This window comes from Rattus norvegicus, chromosome 4 (genome assembly GCF_036323735.1).
Source record: "Rattus norvegicus strain BN/NHsdMcwi chromosome 4, GRCr8, whole genome shotgun sequence".
NCBI lineage: Eukaryota > Metazoa > Chordata > Mammalia > Rodentia > Muridae > Rattus > Rattus norvegicus.
In genome coordinates, this window is record NC_086022.1 from 85,111,323 (window position 1) to 85,133,365 (window position 22,043).

Below are 22,043 nucleotides of genomic sequence, written 5' to 3' on the forward strand. Positions count from 1 at the left end.
GATGGTGTCATGCCAGCTGTTCCTCATAATGACGATGGCTTTCCAGTATCACTTACGTCCTAAATGTCCTCCATAGCCTGTGTTGGCAACTTGGTCACTGGCCTCATGTTCCTGGGGGTGGGAGGGCTTGGATGAAGGAAGTTAGGTCACTGTTCCTTCCTGACCTTCTTCCCAGTCACCAGGAAATGAGCAGCACTGCTCCCTTCCGCTGTGTTCCATAGACCATATTACCACAGATGGGAGCCTCTTGAAACCATGAGCTAAAACTAAATCTGAAACTAACATAAATCTCAGATAAGTCACAGTGCCTGAAAACTGACGCTGTAAAAATTACCATGTTACTGTCAACCACTTCATTTCCTCTCCAAGTTTCTTTCCTACCTTGCTATTCCTTTGCCCACAAGGAGATATTAGTCATCCAAATAGCCTGTTTTATGTAACTCAGGAGTGTTGTAACTTTTTTCCAGTCTTAAGGGAAAAACTGAACTCACAGTGAAACAGAGTTTCCCAGTCCACCTGAACGAATGCCATAGTCTGGAGAAGCCATCTGGAACCCATCCTGGTGCAGGGAGCCTGCAAGTGCAGGCTTCGCACCTGATCACTACAGTCTGTCCACAGAACAGAAAGCACATTTGCTTTGTGCTGCTGTGACTCGGGAAGTGTGATGCCGACTCTTCCCCTGCTCGAGTGAAATCACTGGGCAGAGAAGTTGTGACTCAGCAGATAGACACGAAGAAAATAGGCCCTAAAGCAATGGGGTGTTACTTTATCATGAGCAGAATAATGTTGTACTGCGTACGATAATGTAAGCCTTAAAACTGTCTCAAATGCAGAGGACATTTATATGAAACGAATCGCCTTACATGAAAGAGCTCGAGTAGCCAAGTTCAAAAGGACAGAAAGTAAGAAGCCAGAGTTAGGCAGGGACTGGAGGGGGGAGGACCAGGGAGTTAATTATGTAAAGTTGCAGAGCTTCTGTTTGGAATGGTAAGAATGTTCTAGAACTCGGCATTGGCAATGCTCCTGTGGTATCACTGATGCACTTGATTCCCTGATCTGCTCGCCTGCAATGGCCAACTGCCAGTGTGTGTATGCTTTACCATAATTTATGAAATTAATAACGCAATTCAGTAGTTTTAGGGATATGTAAATATAAAATAAAGCCCCCCAACAGAGACCCAAGATTGTACATATCACCAAATCCTCTATATGCAACATTTTTTTTTAAAGATTTATTTAATGTATATGAGTACACTGTAGCTGTCCTCAGATGCACCAGAAGAGGGCATCAGATCCAATTTCAGATGGTTGTGAGCCACCATGTGGTTGCTGGGAATTGAACTCAGGACCTCTAGAAGAGCAGTCGGTGTTCTTAACCGCTGAGCCACCTCTCCAGCCCAATATATGCAACATTTTTATCATTTATACATACACACCTGTCAAAATTTATTTAAAAATTAGACGGAAAAAATATGACAACAGCTAAAAGTGGCTCCATGAATGCAAGTCTCACGTGTACCCTTGAGCCCCCTTGCTTGGAGGAGCTCAGAGCACACACCTTGTCTCCCTGCCCTGACACACCTCCCCTGGGTTGTAGATTTTTCTCCAACACAGCCAGTTTGTTATCTCGACCCGTGAAACACTGTGGGATTCATCTTGAGCCAGAAACCTGACAGGCGGTAGTAATGTCAGGCCTGTACAGCCTGGCACAGAATTGCCCGTGGCACTGTGGTTCCACATGACTTCACTACCTTGTTTATAGTTTACCTTTGTCACATCCAAGTGTGTGGTCACGCTCTTAACAAAGTGCACCAAGGGCTTGTGGTGGTTACTGGTTACTTTTAGTTTAGAGTGCTTTGAGATTTTTTTGAAGAGTCGCAAAAATATTGCAGAATCCATGTGTAGCCTGCGCCTTGCTTCCCTAATCCCACGTTTAAGAAATTGTATGCTGTGAACCTGCTCATTGGAAATGTGTGGTTTGGTGGTTTTTATCACACTCCCAAGGTCACACACCCTCCCTGTACTGTAATTTCGGACTGCCTTCATTAACCTTAAGGGAATCCCCACGCCCATAATCTACCTGCTGTGGCCAAGGGCATCTGGGAATGTCTGTAAGCAGTGAGTCTTTGAGCTTGCTCTGTGATCACCCCATGCTCCTGGTTTAGACGCCTGTGCCTCCCTCACTGTGATGGGCCGTATCCGTTTAAACTAGGGAGCAAAATAAGCCCTTGCTAAGTTGCCTTTTGCCTGGTGTTTTGTCACAACAGCAAAAACAGTAACTGATATACAGTCCTCATGCACTCTTCCCTCTCGAGCCGCAGAGACTTGATAATCTGTGTCCTTCCTCCATAGTGTTAACTCTCCGAGGCCTTTAATGTAAATATGCTGGTGTGCGGCATGTGGTGATTTATGACTAATTTCCTTCAGTTAGCATGTTTTTTCAAAGTTCATTCTTATTGTAATTGATATTTGATTCCTTTTACTGCTGTGCATTATTTCATTGTATGGATACCATTCTTGTTTACCTTTTCCCAATTAATGAGAACTTGGACCTTTTCCGAGTTTTGGTTATTAATGATACTGCTCTGGATATCTGTGTACTTTTGTGTAGATGTATGTCTTTATTTCTGTCGTGTATACTAAACACAGAATTCCTTGGTCATATATGATAAGTTCGTATTTAACATTTCTGAAACCGTCAACTCCGGATGTTCCTGCACCACTTAACGGTCCATTGGCGATGCACAATGGTTCTGCCTTCCCCACGCCGTTATCCGACACTTGTTACTATGCATCTTTTGTTGTATTTCCAATTACAACCATTCTAGTGAGTATGGAGTGGAATCCCCTCGTGATTTTGACTTACGTTTCTCCAGTGACTAAGGACATTTGAATATCTTTTTCTGCTTCTTAGCTCTTTGTACATCTACTTAGAGAAAGTTTTATTCAAATCTTTTGCCCAAACTTCTGAGCTGTTTCTGGTGTTGTTTTTGAGTTGCAAGAATTTTATATGAACTTTAAACATATTCTCAGCCAGCGCTCTTTGATGCACTCTTTAAAGCATGTTCTAATATTAAGGCCATTCTGTGTTCTCACCCGTGTGCTTGTATTGTGTTTAAAAAGAAGTCATTGTTTTAGCCAAGGTCATGAAGATTCTCCCCGTGTCTGCTTCACAGCTTTTACAGTTTCAGATTTATGGCTCACTTCTGTATGTGATGCAAAGTTCTGGTTCCATTTGCAAAAAAAAAAAAAAAAAAAAAAAAAAAGTCCTTTTCCCCCATTGACCGCCTCAGTGTGTCTGATTGATCCTTAATAGAATGGTTTATATGTCACACTGCCTTGGTCTCTGCGACAAGGTGGTCAGTTTTGAAAGGGGGGGAGGTTTAAGTCCCCCCAACCTGGTTGTTTTTCTGCGCTGCTTTGATGGTACGCGCCATCTTGCTCACTTCTTTATTAATTACTTAGGCTCCTGAAGCGGAAACGTGAGGGTTCTCGGAGAGTAAGATGTGTAGGGTTGTTGTTTTATTGGGGCAAACACATGCAGAAATGTTTTCCTGAAGTGCACACAGGAGAGAGGATGTTCTGCTAAGGCAAACACGTGAAAGGTCACGTGATGAAGGAGTCTTCGCTAACGCATGTGTTGTGTAGTTGCACTGCATCAGTCAGGACTCCATAGAGACAAACACACCACAGAACTTCCCATGTTCTGCTGCAGTTTCTTGCGGCTTCCTCGGATTTGGGCTGATCGGCAGAGTGACGTCAGCTGAGACAGACCCATGTGCTGAGGCAAGACCCATGGAGGACACGTGATGTTTGGAGGACTCGACAGACAGTGACAGAGGCTGAGCTAGGCTGACTGTGCAACACTTGTGGGCTGAGAGTCCTCACTGATCTATTCCCTGAGAGAGGCACAGCTGAGAACTTCTCCTGGTGTTTCTGTTGGTCTTGGTCCCTCTTGCTGACCGCACAGAGGCTGAGGCCTGGCTGTCCTGCTAGGTAGTGCTACCTCTGCTAATTCGTGTTTGCTGTCCTGACCCTACTGAACTAGACTGCTGGTGTATCCCTGAAGCGTTTGTGAGTGATCGAGCTGCCGCTGCTGACCTGGGAACTGAACTGCCGATTTCCAGACAACACAGAAGGGGGTTGCTCCAAAGAACCAATTCTATTCAGGTCCACTTCCCCTGTTACCTTTTCTTTCTCACTACCTCTGGTTGGTGGTGGACTACAGGGAGGTTAAAGCATATAAGAACCACCGTTAAAAATAGACTTTGAAAAAAATTAAAGTTACAGGCTTGTAATTTTCATTTCTTATTTCTCAGTTTTCTCTTTCATCAATTCTCGTTCTTTTTTTTTAATTTTTTATTAGATACATTACTTACATTTCAAATGTTATTCCCCTTCCCAGTTTCCTGTCCATAAGCCCCCATTCTCTTCCCTCTCCCTCCCCAATACGGGTATCCCCCCAATCCATTCCCCTTACTGCCCCCCATTTTCCCCTGCACTGGGGGTCCAACCTTGGCAAGACCAAGGGCTTCCCCTTCCCCTGGTGCCCCAACAAGGCTATTGTCTGCTACCTATGCAGTTGGAGCCCTGGGTCAGTCCATGTATAGCTTTCGGTAGTGGTTTAGTCCCTGGAAGCTCTGGTTGGTTGACACTGTTGTTCCTATGGGGTTCCCTGAGAGCTCTTCAACTCTTTCAATACTTTCTCTAATTCCCCATCAATTCTCATTCTTGTTCAACTATTTCCTACCTCCTAGATTCCTGGGTTTGTGTATTCATTCTCACAACTATAAAACGGGCATTATTCTCAGTATCTTTGTGGCTTTTCTTTTCTGACACACAGCCCAAAGGCCGTAGAGGACTCCTGTGTTACTGAAGCCATGTTACTCCAGTGTTACAGCAGCCACATACCTCAAGCTTTAGTGGGTGCTGTTGCCACCTTTAGGGCTAAGCATGTTCTCATTCCTTAAGAGTCCCCCTTGGTATAGACTGTTTTTATCCCTGTTTAAAAAGTCTCCTTTGTCTAACACCAACACAATTCCACTATCTTATGGCTTCTGTGGTGGCCACTCAGTGATGCCCTCACTGGTGTAATTATTGTGGGACTTCAGTATTTTCAGTCTTTTTAGATTGTTGCATTTTTGAATGCACCCAATATGAATAGGCTATTGTTGGGTTTTTTGTTTCTCATATCTAAAATCTATTTTTATGTTTGTGGATATATTAAACATATGTACATATACCATGTGTGTGCTGTGTGTGCATACATGTCTGTATATATGAATTACTCATATAGTTTGGTTCACTTACAACACCAGCAAGAGCTTCTGTTTACCGTGTGCCCCTCCGCTTCCTTTTCTGCCTCTGCCCTGCACTGGGTTGAAGTCCATTTCCCCTTTTATTTTTGGTTTGGAGATAATAAATGTCTTGTCTTTCATTGGTTTCCCTTAAATTTTTAGCATGTATTACCTAACAGTCGAAAGTATATCAATATCTATGTCTTTCTCCATGAAGACCTCTTGCTTTTCCTATAACAGCTGTGCTCCTCCTTGGTTCTAGACTTTGTAAGCTAGTTATTGTTCCCACCAGGAGTAGCGGCTCAGACACTCCTGGATCAGCTTTACCTGCCTGCTTGTGCATCCTTGTAGATCAAATTTTTCTCTTCCATTTCCCTCTGGCTTTGGTGTCTGCTTCCCTGAAATTTACCCACAGTAATATTTTCCATGAGAGTCTATGAATGATTGGCTCCCACTGAATTTACCATAAAATAAATAAATAAATAAATAAATAAATAAATAAAATCTTTCTCTTCTTCACTAGCTTTTGGTTTAGCTAGTTACAAAATTCTACATTGTGGCATTATTTTCCTCTACATTTTAAAGGGTTTCCATTGTCTCCCTGCCTTTGCTGTAGCTTGAGAGTAACCGGTTGTCAGCTCCGATTGGTACATAGTTGCAGTCTTTTGGCTCTGGTCATACCTACAACCTCTGTTGTGTGTTCTGGGATTCTCCCACACAGTGTCTAGGCTAGAGTTATTTCACAGTGTGCCTTCATGCTAAGCATTCTTTTCTTCCTTCAGTCCTGGAAGTCTCACTCCCAGCCCTCTGTAGTCTGACTCCCCACACACGTCTCCCTAGCTGTGATTGCCTCCGAGGTATGGACTGAACCATCTTATTCTGTGTCTTTCAAACTCTTTACATTTTCTGTCTCTTTACCCTCTTGCTACATATTGTGCAATTTCTTCAAATGATCCTTCTAATTTATTAATTCTTTCTTTCAGTTCTCTTCCATCCACTCACCTATAATTTCAGTATCTTGGGCTATGATTCAGTAGTAGAGCGCTTACCTAGCATGTGTGAGACCCCGAGTTTGATTACCAGAATAAAGAGATAAATGAAAAAATTCAATGAATCTAGTGTCATTTCTAGACATTGTTTCTTTTCAGAATCTCACCTCCTTTTTTCATAATAATAGCAACATTATTATTTTTATAATAATAAGTTTCTGTCGCTATAACAAAATATCTAAAAGCAATAAAGACAAATAGTATTTTAGCTCCCAGGAGGTTCCAGTCCATGATTAATCGGCCTTCTATAGCACAGAGGAAAGATAGTGAGGCAAAACTGTCCATAAGTCCAAAAGAAACATAAACAGGGAGGTTGGGACCCCACAATCTCTTTTAAAGACATAGTTCCAAAGACCTGAAGACCTCCATAAAGACCTGCCTCTTCACAGGCCCAGAACTTCTCAGCAGCACAGCTCTGAGGACCAAACTTTGAACATTTAGCATTCAAACTACAGAAATCTCTCATTCCATGCGTATTTGCAATTTTCTAAGCAGTTTAGGGAGGGGAGGTATTTAATCCTCACAGTCCACCACTGTGGGGGGCCATTAGTAGCCACACCTGACAGATGAGGAACCTAGGCACAGAACTCTGAGGCGAGTGTCCCGAAGCTGCGCACACAGGATGTAGTGTTGGCTTTCAAACACAGCGACTGGTCTGTGTTCTTCGCTTATAGCTGCCATGTGAAAGCACCTTTCGTCCAATTTGTCCTTTGCTGGTGTTTAATTCTATCTTCTAGGGGCTAATAAACTGAAACGTGGTTGCCTCTCTTACAAACCTTAGCATATGAAATTCTCAGGATCTCCTAGCACTGAGCTGTATGTCTGTTAACTCTTCTGAAGGAGTCTTCCAGCATTTCATTGTTTTCGTTTGTGAGCTCATCTTTAGCAAACGTGTTTTTTCAATGAGACCTTCCTGTGGCTTGCACAGTAGATGTGTCCCTCAAGAGCTCTTCTGCATTTGCCACAGAAAAATCTCTACACTTGGACGACTTCTTTGACTGCTGATGATCTCAGGGAGCACTCAGGGAGCACTCATTGTCTTGGTTCCTGGACCACTTCTTTGGTTCCTTACCTAGGGAACCCCCATTTCCTTGTCCTGGGCTGCCTGAAGACTTGAAGTTTCATTCATGGAGAAAACCAACTAAAAGAACTTGTTTTTCATGTGATCTCACTTCTCCACTAAGAGGCATATACATTGTTTCCTGTCTCTCTTAGTTAGCGGTTGCTTTCTGATATTCCAGTGTGGGTATAGCCCTTTAGAAATCACAGCGCTTTTTAACCAACCCCAGCTCCTTTGCCTTACAGAAGCTTTGTAGCTTTATGAGGTCCCATTTGTTGATTCTTGATCTTAGAGCATGAGCCATTGGTGTTTTGTTCAGGAAATTTTCTCATGTACCCCTCATAAACACACAAGGTAGACAGACAGACAGACAGACAGATAGACATACAGGAGAAAAAGATAAATGGGGGGCTTCCAGCATGTATTTGGCTATTCTGCAGATATACTATTCTATACCTACCACTTACATATCTAAAAAAGAAGGTTGGGAATTTAGCTCAGTGGTAGAGCGCTTGCCTAGCAAGTGCAAGACCCTGGGTTCGGTCCTCAGCTCCAAAACAAAACAAAAAACAAAACAACAACAACCAAAAAAAACCAAAATAAACATATCTAAAATAGAAATACCCAAGCTAATATCCCTGAAATACCAGTTTATTCTATAAATAACTGAAGACAAGGAGAAGGAGGAGGAAAGGAAGGAGAAAGAAGAGGGAGAGGAAGAAGAGGAAGAGGAAGAGGAGGAAGAGGAAGAGGAAGAGGAAGAAGCAGCAGCCACAGTTGGGTTCCTGACATTCAAACTTAGTCTCAAGTGAGAGTCTTCTGTTATTATTATATGTGCATTCTCATTCCCAAAGCTGGCCTTGAACTTAGAATGTCGTTGAGGATGGTCTTAAACTCCTGATCATCCTGTGTCCGAGTCTCAAGTTCTGGGTTCTGGGACTGCAGGTTTTCGCCACCACGCCCAGTCCACGTGAGATTCTGAAGATTTATTCTATACACAATAGGATAGTTCGCCATATTGGTTATTGTTGCAGTCCATAGGCACTGAGGCTGGCTACCTCTGTGGTACCTCAAGATGTAAGAGAAGAACAGGGCTGCCTCAGGAAGGGCCAGCTCCAGAAACAGGGAGGGGGAATGCGGGGCTTTCCTCTCACTGTTACTCCTGGTGCTTGTCTGCTTCCCTCTGCTCTTTCTGCGCGTGCACTGTCCAAGTGTCCCACCGTAAGCTAGGACCCAGGGGCAGCAGTTGTGAGTCATGTGCTGTGGTACTGGCTACATAAACTCCAACCATCATCAGTTTTAGGATCTCAGTCCCAAAGCCTCAGACAACAATGGCTGTGTTCAGTCCAAAGTGGCCTGAGGGTCCTGATGTGGCCGCTTTGGCCACCACTTTGGATCAGCACATGGTTATCAGGAACTGGAAAATGTTGTGAGCTAGGAAGGCAGACCCCAAAATGATGGCCTCTATGGGAATGGTGTCTGTCTTTTTTCCCAAGCCACAAAGTCAACAGATAGTATCTATCGATCCCTGTTTTGAGGGAAGGCAAAGGTAACAGAGAAGGATTGTCTTTTGTCCATGATCAGGCACTGAAGGAAGTCTGGTGGGTTATCTTTACACATCCTGAAAACGACCCTAAGGGGTGGGCACTTTAGTTTCCATATTGATAGATGGGGAAGTTGGTGTTGGTAGAGGCTAGCCACAAGTGGCAGGGCTTGGGTCTTAACCTAGACAGAACCAGCTTCCTGCGGAGGAAAGGGGTGTTATTAAGAATGATATAATGTCTGTGAGCTGTGCATTCTCAGCTACTAATAACTTGCTTGGGGCAGGATCCCACACAGTGAATCCTCACCCTGGAAGACGTATTAATAAGAGCGTCTCACCCTTCCATTACAGTAACAGGCTTATCATCACAGAGTGCTTTGCTCACATTAATCCAACAAAAACCTCTTAGGAAGTGGGGACCCATTTTCCTTGAGAGCTTTTTGCCAAGGCGCACTTTATTAAGAGTGAAAATGAAGATGAAAACGGTAGCTGGTGTCTGTTAGCTATAACTGAACTTCAGCTACCATTTAGGATAATGGAGTAGGGAGCCCTGCGTCCCACTGTAAGTTTACTAGCTTGCCAGCATAATGTCTTAGCCTCTAGAATGTGTTCATGAACACTCATCTCCTGACTTCCCAGGCCAAATATTACTGACTTGGGCCCTCAGCTGATATGCAAAGTGCATGCTGTCTTGGTAGAGAGACTGCCAATGGGTAATGACCAGTCATCTGCTGCAGCAAGTCTCAATCTGTGATTCACAACTCTTTCGGGGGGTTAATTGACCCTTTCACAGGGGTCACCTAAGACCATGGGGAAACGCAGATATTTACATTACAATTCATAAATAATAGTTATGAGATAACAAGGAGAATAATTTTATGGTTAGGGATCACCACAACATGAGGAACTGTATTAAAGGGTGGCAGTGTTAGGAAGGTTGAGAACCACTGGTCTCTGGAGAGTAGCAGGTCTCTAAAATAAAATCCATCTTATGGGATTAGTCTTCTGTGACCACAGAAAGCCAAGAACCTAGTCATTAGGGAAGTGGGAGTTAAAACCACAATAAGATAGCTCTTCATAGTCACTTTGATGGCGGTAATTACAGGGGGAAGGCCAGGTGATGGTAAGCGAAGGTACTGATGGAGAAACAGGACCTTTGTGTGTGTTAGTAAAAGTGTAAATTGCACAGCAGTTAGAGTAAAGCGGTTGGGCAACTCCCCCATGTGTTAAACATAGACTCACTATACAGTCCAGGGGTTCCACTCCTGGGTGTAGACCCCCCAAAACTGAAAACAACAGTCACAGGAAAGCTCTCTCTCTCTCTCTCTCTCTCTCTCTCTCTCTCTCTCTCTCTCTCTCTCTCTCCCACACACACACACACACACACACACACACACATTGACAACTGCTAAGACTAAAACATCACAAGAGCCTGTCACTCGATGAGCAGATAAAGAGAATGTGGTGTTTCTGTGTGACAACAAAGTATTCCGCCATAAGAAGCAATGGAACGCTGATGCCACTGATGGAGCTAAGACATTGTACATGGAAGAGGCCAGAGGTGAGAGGCCACATGTTGCATGATTCCATTTCTATGAGGTATTTATAGGTTAATCCATAGAAACTGAAAGCACATTGGGGCTTTTTGGGAGTGAGGAGAGTAGTATGGGAGATGGCTAATGAAATGGATATTTCACTTAAGCTAATTAAAATGCTGTAGAAGAGAGTGATGCGTGTCACATAACATCCATCAAACCGTGCTAGGTGTGTTTGACCGTAACTGCTAAGAAAGGCCATAGGATCTCTTATGATCACCAACAGTTTTCTTTCTCTTGCATAAGAGTGAATGAATGAGATTTAAAGTGGACTTTGAACCACAACCATAACCAGATATCCCAACGGTGCAGTAGTGGCTCTCACATCTCGGCAGTTACCAACAGCTGGCTAATTGGACTTAGGCCTGCTCAACAGGAGGGAAACCATGCCTTGTACTGGAAGCCTAGCCCACTCCTGGAGGCTAGAGAAGTCATGGATTTTAGAAGAGTAATTCCCAACTGCATTCTAAATACTCATCTTTACACCCACAGATAAATCCTGTTCTCATTCTTTCAAAGAAGCTTATCTTTACAGAAGATTGAACCCATTACAGAAAACCACAAGTGGTCAAAATGCAGAGAACAGCTGATCCTTGGGCGCCCAGCCCGACTTGGTAAACCCACAACAGAACGCCTGCACCTAGGGCTCAGGGAACTTGGAAAAAGGGGTGGAAAGATTGTAAGAACCAGAGGATCAGGGGACCTGCTGTGAGATGATGTTGCCTGGAAACACCAGGGAAGCTTCACCCATGATACCTCAACAATGTGGCTACCTAAACTAGACCTGACCAAGGACAGAACCAACAGACACACTGATGTAGACAAGGGGAACTTCACTGGGGCTTCATCTCTAGACAAAGACTACAGGATGCTAAGGATGCTGAGAGAGAGAGAGAGAGAGAGAGAGAGAGAGAGAGAGAGAGAGAGAGAGAATGAATTAGTCTTCCCCAGGGATGAGACCCTTAATTGGCTGTAAGCTTGGAAATCATATACATTTATCTTACCTAGGGTTTTACTGCTGTGAACAGACAACCATGACCAAGGCAACTCTTATAAGGACAACGTTTAATTGGGGCTGGCTTACAGGTTCAGAGGTTCAGCCCATTATCATCAAGGTGGGAGGATACACAGTCTAGGCAGGCATGGTGCAGGCAGAGCTGAGAGTTCTGCATCTTCATCTGAAGGCTGCTGGCAGGATACTTGCTTCCAGGCAGCTAGGAGTAGGATCTTAAAGTGCATGTCCATAGTGACACATCTCCAACAAGGCCACATCTTCTAATAGTGCCATTCCCTGGGCCAAGCATATTCAAACCATCACAACAAACAAGCAACAATAAGTGGACCTAGCAGATTGTATTCATATGTTAATGCATATATATTAGACAACTAATAATCTAATGTAATGCAGACATAATGCATATCACAACTAAAGAAAAGAGACCATGACTAGGAACTGGAGAGGGAGTCTAGGGGGTTGAGTTTCAGAGGGACGGGAGGGAAGAAACGGAAGAGGGTAAATGATTAGAATCTACTTTAATTTTTGAAAATTTTTTTTAGAAATTAAACTATGCTTTTAAGGTTTTACTGAATTCTATGAAAATTTGTTTTGTCTTTTATTGGATATATTTTTATTTACATTTCAAATGTTATTCACTTTCCTGGTTTCCTGGACATAAGCCCCCCATCCCTTCCCCCTCCCCTTCTTCTACAAGGGTGTGCCCCTCCCCATCCACCCCCCTCCCACCCCCCTGACATTCCCCACAGTGGGGGTCCAACATTGGCAGGACCAAGGGCTTCTCCTTCCATTGGTGCCCAACAAGGCTATCCTCTGCTACATATGCAGTTGGAACCATGGCTCTATCCATGTGTACTCTTTAGGTAATGGTTTAGTCCCTGGGAGCTCTGGTTGGTTGGCATTGTTGTTCTTATGGGGTCTCGAGCCCCTTCAGCTCTTTCAGTCCTTTCTCTAATTCCTCCAGTGGGGGTCCCATTCTCAGTTCAATGGTTTACTGCTAGCATTCACCTCTGTATTTGACATGCTCTGGCTGTGTCTCTCAGGAAACATCTATATCTGGTTTCTGTCAGCATGCACTTCTTAGCTTCATCAATCTTATCTAGTTTTGGTAGTTGTATATATATGGGCCACATATAGGGCAGCCTCTGAATGGCTGTTCTCTGCTCCAAACTTTGCTTCCATATTCCCTTCTATGAATATTTTTATTCCCCCCCCCCCTTTTAAGAAGGACTGAAGCCTGGTCATTCTCCTTCTTGAGCTTCATGTGGTCTGTGCATTGCATCTTGGGTAATTTGAGCATTTGGGCTAATATCCACTTATCAATGAGTGCATACCATGTGTGTTTTCTGTGATTGAGTTACCTCACTCAGGATGATATTTTCCAGTTCATTTCATTTGCCTATGAATTTCATGAAGTCATTGTTTTTGATAGCTGAGTAGTACTCCATTGTGTAGATGTACCACATTTTCTGTATCCATTCCTCTGTTGAAGGGCATCTGGGTTTTTTCCAGCTTCTGGCTATTATAAATAAGGCTGCCTTGAACATAGTGGAGCATGTGTCTTTGTTGTATGTTGGAGCATCTTTTGGGTATATGCCCAGGAGAGATATAGCTGGGTCCTCAGGTAGTTCAATGTCCAATTTCCTGAGGAACCTCCAGACTGATTTCCAGAGTGGTTGTACCAGTCTGCAATCCCACCAACAATGGAGGAGTGTTCCTCATTCTCCACATCCTCGCCAGCATCTGCTGTCACCTGAGTTTTTGATCTTAGCTATTCTGACTGGTGTGAGGTGAAGTCTCAGAGTTGTTTAGATTGCACTTCCCTGATGACTAAGGATGTTGAGCATTTCTTTAGGTGCTTCTCAGCCATTCGATATTCCTCAGCTGTGAATTCTTTGTTTAGCTCTGAACCCTATTTTTTTTTTCTTTTCTTTTTTTCGGAGCTGGGGAATGAACCCAGGGCCTTGTGCTTGCTAGGCAAGTGCTCTACCACTGAGCTAAATCCCCAACCCCCTGAACCCTATTTTTTTAATAGGATTATTTGGCTCTCTAGAGTCTAACTTCTTTAGTTCTTTGTATATATTGGATAAAAGCCCTATATCAGATATAGGATTGGTCCCAAATAATATAAAATACCTCAGTGTTACTTTAACCAAGCAAGTTAAAGATCTGTATGATAAGAACTTCAAGCCTCTGAAGAAAGAAATTGAAGAAGACCTCAGAAGATGGAAAGATCTCCCATGCTCATGGATTGGCAGGATTAATATAGTAAAAATGGCCATTTTACCAAAAGCGATCTACAGATTCAATGCAATCCCCATCAAAATACCAGTCCAATTCTTCAGAGGGTTAGACAGAACAATTTGCAAATTCATCTGGAATAACAAAAAGCCCAGGATAGCTAAAACTATCCTCAACAATAAAAGGACTTCTGGGGGAATCACTATCCCTGAACTCAAGCAGTATTACAGAACAATAGTGATAAAAAAAAAACAAAACTGCATGGTATTGGTACAGGGACAGGCATATAGACCAGTGGAATAGAATTGAAGACCCAGAAATGAACCCACACACCTATGGTCACTTGATTTTTGACAAAGGAGCCAAAACCATCCAATGGAAAAAAGATAGCATTTTCAGCAAATGGTGCTGGTTCAACTGGAGGTCAACATGTAGAAGAATGCAGATTGATCCATGTTTATCACCCTGTACAAAGCTTAAGTCCAAGTGGATCAAGGACCTCCACATCAAACCAGATACACTCAAACTAATAGAAGAAAAAGTGGGAAAGCATCTTAAACACATGGGCACTGGAGAAAATTTCCTGAACAAAACACCAATGGCTTATGCTCTAAGATCAAGAATCGACAAGACAAATGGGATCTCATAAAACTGCAAAGCTTCTGTAAGGCAAAGGACACTGTGGTTAGGACAAAATGGCAACCAACAGATTGGGAAAAGATCTTTACCAATCCTACAACTGATAGAGGGCTTATATCCAAAATATACAAAGAACTCAAGAAGTTAGACCGCAGGGAGACAAATAACCCTATTAAAAAATGGGGTTCAGAGCTAAACAAAGAATTCACAGCTGAGGAATGCCGAATGGCTGAGAAACACCTAAAGAAATGTTCAACATCTTTAGTCATAAGAGAAATGCAAATCAAAACAACCCTGAGATTTCACCTCACACCTGTGAGAATGGCTAAGATCAAAAACTCAGGTGACAGCAAATGCTGGCGAGGATGTGGAGAATGAGGAACACTCCTCCATTGTTGGTGGGATTGCAGACTGGTACAACCACTCTGGAAATCAGTCTGGAGGTTCCTCAGGAAATTGGACATTGAACTGCCTGAGAATCCAGCTATACCTCTCCTGGGCATATACCCAAAAGATGCTCCAACATACAAAAAGACACATGCTCCACTATGTTCAAGGCAGCCTTATTTATAATAGCCAGAAGCTGGAAAGAACCCAGATGCCCTTCAACAGAGGAATGGATACAGAAAATGTGGTACATCTACACAATGGAATATTACTCAGCTATCAAAATCAATGACTTCATGAAATTCATAGGCAAATGAAATGAACTAGAAAATGTCATCCTGAGTGAGGTAACCCAATCACAGAAAAACACACATGGTATGCACTCATTGATAAATGGCTATTAGCCAAAATGTTTGAATTACCCTAGATGCACAGAACACATGAAACTCAAGAAGGATGACCAAAATGCAAATGCTTCACTCCTTCTTTAAAAAGGGAACATGAATACCCTTGGGAGGGAATAGGGAGGCAAAGTTTAGAACAGAAGCAGAAGGAACACTCATTCAGTGCCTGCCTCACATGTGACCCATACATATACAGCCACCAAACTAGATAAGATGGATGAAGCAAAGAAGTGCAGGCTGACAGGAGCCGGATGTAGATCTCTCCTGAGAGACACAGCCACAATACAGCAAATACATAGGCGAATGCCAGCAGCAAACCACTGAACTGAGAACGGGACCCCCGTTGAAGGAATCAGAGAAAGGACTGAAAGAGCTTGAAGGGGCTAAGACCCCATATGTACAACAATGCCAACCAACCAGAGCTTCCAGGGACTAAGCCACTACCTAAAGACTATACGTGGACTGACCCTGGACTCTGACCTCATAGGTAGCAATGAATAGCCTAGTAAGAGCACCAGTGGAAGGGGAAGCCCTGGGTCCTGCCAAGACTGAATCCCCAGTGAATGTGATTGTTGGGGGGAGGGTGGTAATGGGGGGAGGATGGGGAGGAGAACACCCATATAGAAGGGGAGGGGAAGGGGTTAGGGGGATGTTGGCCCGGAAACCGGGAAGAGGAATAACAATCGAAATGTAAATAAGAAATACTCAAGTTAATAAAGATGAAGAAAAAAAAAAAGGATTGGTAAAGATCTTTTCCCAATCCATTGGTTGCTGTTTTGTCCTAACAACAGTGTCCTTTGCCTTACAGAAGCTTTGCAGTTTTATGAAATCCCGTTTGTCGATTCTTGATCTTACAACATAAGCCATTAGTGTTTTGTTCAGGAAATTTTCCCCAGTGCCCATGTGTTCTTCCCCACTTTTTCTTCTATTAGTTTGAGTGTAACTGGTTTTATGTGGAAGTTCTTGATCCACTTGGACTTAAGTTTTGTACAGGGTGATAAGCATGGATCGATCTGCATTCTTCTACATGCTGACCTCCAGTTGCAGCAGCACCATTTGCTGAAAATGCTATCTTTTTTCCATTGGATGGTTTTGGCTCCTTTGTGACCATAGGTGTGTAGGTTCATTTCTGGGTCTTCAATTCTGTTCCACTGATCTACCTGCCTGTCTCTGTACCAATACCATACAGTTTTTATCACTATTGTTCTGTAATACTGCTTGAGGTCAGGGATGGTGATTCCCCCAGAAGTTCTTTTATTGTTGAGAATAGTTTTCAATATCCTTTTTTTTTATTCTAAATGAATTTGCAAATTGCTCTTTCTAACTCTATGAAGAATTGAGTTGGAATTTTGATGGGGATTGCATTGAATCTGTAGATTGCTTTTGGCAAGATGACCATTTTTTCCTATATTAATCCTTCCAATTCACGAGCATGGGAGACCCTTCCATATTCTGAGATCTTTCTTAGTTTCTTTCTTCAGAGACTTGAAGTTCTTGTCATACAGATCTTTCACTTGCTTGGTTAGAGTCATGCAGAGGTATTTTATATTATTTGTGACTATTGTGGAGTGTGTTGTTTTCCTAATTTCTTTTTCAGCCTGTTTATCCTTTGACTAGCGGAAGGTTACTGATTTTTTTGAGTTAATTTTATACCCAGCCACTTTGCTGAAGTTGTTTATCAGCTTTAGTAGTTCTCTGGTGGAACTTTTGGGATCACTTAAATATACTATCATATCATCTGCAAATAGTGATATTTTGACCTCTTCTTTTCCGATCTGTATCCCTTTGATCTCCTTTTGTGGTCTGATTGCTCTGGCTAGAACTTCAAGAACTATATTGAATAAGTAGGGAGAGAGTGGGCAGCCTTGTCTAGTCCCTGATTTTAGTGGGATTGCTTCAAGTTTCTCTCCATTTAGTTTAATGTTAGCAACTGGTTTGCTGTATATGGCTTTTACTATGTTTAGGTATGGGCCTTGAATTCCTATTTTTTCCAGGACTTTTATCATGAAGGGGTGTTGAATTTTGTCAAATGCTTTCTCAGCATCTAATGAAATGATCATGTGGTTCTGTTCTTTCAGTTTGTTTATATAATGGATCACGTTGATGGTTTTCCGTATATTAAACCATCCCTGCATGCCTGGGATGAAGCCTACTTGGTCATGGTGGATGATTGTTTTGATGTGCTCTTGAATTCGGTTTGCCAGAATTTTATTGAGTATTTTTGCGCCGATATTCATAAGGGAAATTGGTCTGAAGTTCTCTTTCTTTGTTGTGTCTTTGTGTGGTTTAGGTATAAGAGTAATTGTGGCTTCATAGAAGGAATTCGGGAGTGATCCATCTGTTTAAATTTTATGGAATATTTTGGATAATATTGGTATGAGGTCTTCTGTGAAGGGCTGATAGTATTCTGCACTAAACCCGTCTGGACCTGGGCTCTTTTTGGTTGGGAGACCTTTAATGACTGCTTCTATTTCTTTAGGAGTTATGGGGTTATTTAGATGGTTTATCTGTTCCTGATTTAACTTTGGTACCTGATATTTGTCTAGAAAATGGTCCATTTCCTCCAAATTTTCCAGTTTTGTTGAATATAGGGTTTTGTAGTAGGATCTGATGATTTTTTAATTTCCTCAGATTCTGTTGTTATGGCTCCCTTTTCATTTCTGATTTTGTTAATTTGGACACACTCTCTGTGCCCTCTGGTTAGTCTGGCTAAGGGTGTATCTATCTTGTTGATTTTCTCAAAGAACCAGCTCCTGGTTTTTTGATTCTTTGTATAGTCTCTCTTGTTTCTACTTGGTTGATTTCAGATGAAAATTCTTAAAATAAAACTTTGTGTTCATATTTCTACCCCTGAACATCGGCAGCATCTAATTCTTGGAAATGTACCTCATGCTAACCTTGGCGTGTGTGTGTGTGTGTGTGATGTGTGTGTGATGTGTGGTGTGTGTGTGTGTGTGTGTGTGTGTGTGTGTGTGAGAGAGAGAGAGAGAGAGAGAGAGAGAGAGAGAGAGAGAGAGAGAGAGAGAGATGTCTGATGTGTCCATTTTACCCATGAGAAAATGAAACACAGACCTAGGGGCAGAGCCAAAGCTGCATCCTGTGATTAAACTTGAAGCTTAGAGCAGCAAGGTTGCCCAGGAAAACACATAACTTCTCCACACTGTCCAAGTACCTCTTTGTGGGACCAGGATGTGTTTCCATTTCCTTTCCTGGGTAGCTGGTCCCAAAGTAGCTACTCTCTGCGTGTATCAGGAAGATACCCACGTCTGTGTTTCTGAGACTCCAGAAACAGCCTGGAGAGGGACTGGCCACCATCAGGATGAAGAGTTTATGGTTTATATAGGCTCCTTTCCTGGACAATGAATTGGCTGCACTCATTTGTGGTTAATCTTTGGCTGTCTTTTCAGAGGCACATCTCAGAGAGGAGACTGTTTCAGTTTCTAAATCAGTAAAGAAGCAATGTTGAAGATCCCAAACTAACTGGCTGCTGCTTCCAGAGGTACTGACCTTGTCAGTGTGGGTCTACCCTGCAGGGAACGGTGCTCATAGTTTCCTGTGCAGGTCTAGACCTGTTTCCAGCCTTTAGAATTCCTCCCGGCCAGCTAGCCAGGACGGTCACTGTGAACTTTGGAGAATGGTTGAGCCAGGCGGGCCTTAGAAGAGAGCAACATGCTTAGCTCGCTTTCCGTGTGTGCAGACGGGCCCTAGCTTAGACTCTTTTCCTCAGGAAGTGGGGAAGCGGCGTGTGTTCAGTGGAGAGCATGAGTCCCAGGCTAGTGATGTGTGCTTCAGACCTTCCACCTAGGCTGAAGGGTGCTGCAAACTGCAATTCCCAGTCAGTCCTGTTCTCCCGAAGGAAAAAACATTGACATCCAGGAGCTGTGTGGCCAATCCAGCATGTTAGTGGACTAGATGTATCTTGGAGCTACATATCCTCCATTTATGATGACTCACTGGGAGGCAGCTCTGTCATTAAGGTGTCTGCATAGACAAACAGAAGCTCAATGAACCAAAAACACAAGATGATGAGGGTGAATCTCCTGATTCTGCCTGGGCTCCCAGCCAATGACTTTCCTTCTAAGAGGCAGAATCACAACACACCAGCTTGTGAACTACTGCAGGAACTGGTCCATCTGGCTATTCTAAGTCACTCTGGGAAAGAAATGTCACCACACCTATATGTGGATCTCTTCTCAGTATCCTCATTGCCATGTATACACAGATCATGCAGGATCCTAACACACGTGTGTGTTGGGCTTTGGGCTGTACTTGCCACTGTGTCTTTTCCCAATTTTATTTCTTTCAAAGGCTTACTGTGACCCCTGCTCTGCTTTCTGTACTCTCTGAACACACCCTTTTCCAAGGCTTTCTGATGCTGTCAAAAAATCCTGAGTCTAGCCTGGGCTGTGGTGGTGCACACTTTTAATCCCAACACTTGGGAGGCAGAGGCAGATGAATCTTTGAGTTTGAGGCAGCCATATCTACATAATGAGCTCCAGGACAGCCAGGGCTGCACAGAAAAACCCTGTCTTCAACAACAACAACAACAACAACAACAACAACATAATGCTGAGTCTCACATTTTAAATCATCTTTCTTTATGGCGCTGCCATGAGCTCATGTGTAATTGTTAAGATTTCTCTTTATCGTTGTATCTTTGCTTCTTCTGTGCCTGTTTGGGCCACATGTGTGGGAGTGCCTGCAGCGGCCAGAAGATGGCGCCAGATCCACTGAACTAGAGGTACAGGAGGCTGTGAGCTGTCTGATGGGAGCTCGCAATCAAACCCAAGTCCTCTGGAAGAGCCGAGGGCGTTCCTCACTGCTGAGCCACAGCTCCACCCTGGAAGTCTGTGAGAATTGTTTTTGGGTGTCTCCATCAGTACAAACATCTGTGTTTGCTCAAGTCCTTTAAATAGAACGGCATAGTGCCTGTATTTGATTTGTGCACAGTCTCCTTCAGACTTTAAATTGCCTCAGGACCACTTACAATACTGAACGCAATCTGTCTTCGTTAGGATTTCCATTGCTGTGATAAAATGTCACAGCCAAAAGTAACTTAGGGAGGAAAGTGTTCATTTCATCTCACAATTCTCAAAGAAGTGCAGCCAAACACTCAAGGTAGAACGCTGGAAACAGAGGCCATGGAGGGACGATACTTAAGGGACGTGCTCCCCAGGCCACCGTCTTTCTCTTAATTGAAGAAAGGACGTATTGAGGACTTACAGTCTCAGAGCATAAGTTAGTTGAGTCCATAATTACCATGGCAGCAAGCATAGCCGCAGACAGGCAGGCATGGTGCTGGAGCAGCCGCTGAGAGCTTACGTATGATCCACAAGCAGGAGGTAGGGGTGGGGATACAGCGTTAACTGGGAACCGCGTGAGCTTCCGAAGCCTCAAAGCCTTCCTGTTGTCCTGAAGGTTCTGCTGTAGGTCACTTTGTCTTTAACCTTTCTCATTGATGTGACACAATACCTGTCCAGAAACAACTTAAAGGAGTTGGTTTGAGGAAGGTACTGTATTAATGTATTTGAGGAGGGGAGGTAGTTTGAATGAGAATGGCCACTATAGGTTCATGTGGGAGGAGGATTAGTAAGTGTGACCTTGTGGGAGAAGGTGTGTCACTAAAGACGGATTTTGAGGTTTCAAAAGCCCAGGGCCATTCCCAGATCCCTCTCCTTCTCTGCCTCCTGCTTGGGGATTGGATGTAATGTCTCAGTTACTGTTCCAGTGCCATGCCTGCTTGTCATGGTCATGGACTCTCACCTTTTAGAACCATGAGACCTCAATTAAAAGTTTTCTTCTGTAAGTTGCCTTTGTTATTGTACCTTATCATCATCATCATCATCATCATCATCACCACCACCACCACCATCACTACCACCACCACCACCACCACCACCACCACCACCACCACCACCACCACCATCATCATCATCATCATAATAATAAAATAGCCAAGACAGTGAGGAAGATATGGTGGCTGGAGGGAAGAAAGATTTATTTGTTCTTGCTCTTTGGAAGGCATAACCCATCATTGCTTGGCCCCCAGGTAACCCTGTAGAACAAAATGGGAGTAAAAATGCAGAAAAGAAAAGATGTTGACTTCATGACCAAACCAGGAAGCAAGAAATAGCAAGGGATAATGTATTCCCAAGGACCAGGTTCCTCTACCTAGCAGCTACCTCCATCCACAAGTTCTTAAACAGCACCACCATCTGGGAATCAAGCATTCCAAATATGTGCCCATGGGAGACAATCCATAACCAGTTCACACCAGAGACAATCCATAACCAGTTCACACCAGAGACAATCCATAAGCAGTTCACACCAGAGACAATCCATAACCAGTTCACACCAGAGACAATCCATAACCAGTTCACACCAGAGACAATCCATAAGCAGTTCACACCAGAGACAATCCATAACCAGTTCACACCAGAGACAATCCATAACCAGTTCACACCAGAGACAATCCATAACCAGTTCACACCAGAGACAATCCATAAGCAGTTCACACCAGAGACATTTCCTATTCAGTTGACACAGAGGACAATACTTCTCTTTTCAGATTTGGCTATCAACTGAGGGTTTTTGTTCATTTGTTGCAGTTTTTGAAATAGGGTTACCATATGCAGTTCAGGCTAGTCTGAACTGTGTAGCTCAGGCTAGCCTTGAACTACCCCTCTTCCTGCTTCAGTGTCCAGCATACTAAGATTACAAGCATTGTGATCCTGTTTCGTTTGACTTTAAAGCTAAAGAAAACATGATTTACTTCATTCACCAGCATTCATGAACATGGCTTAGAGAGATTGT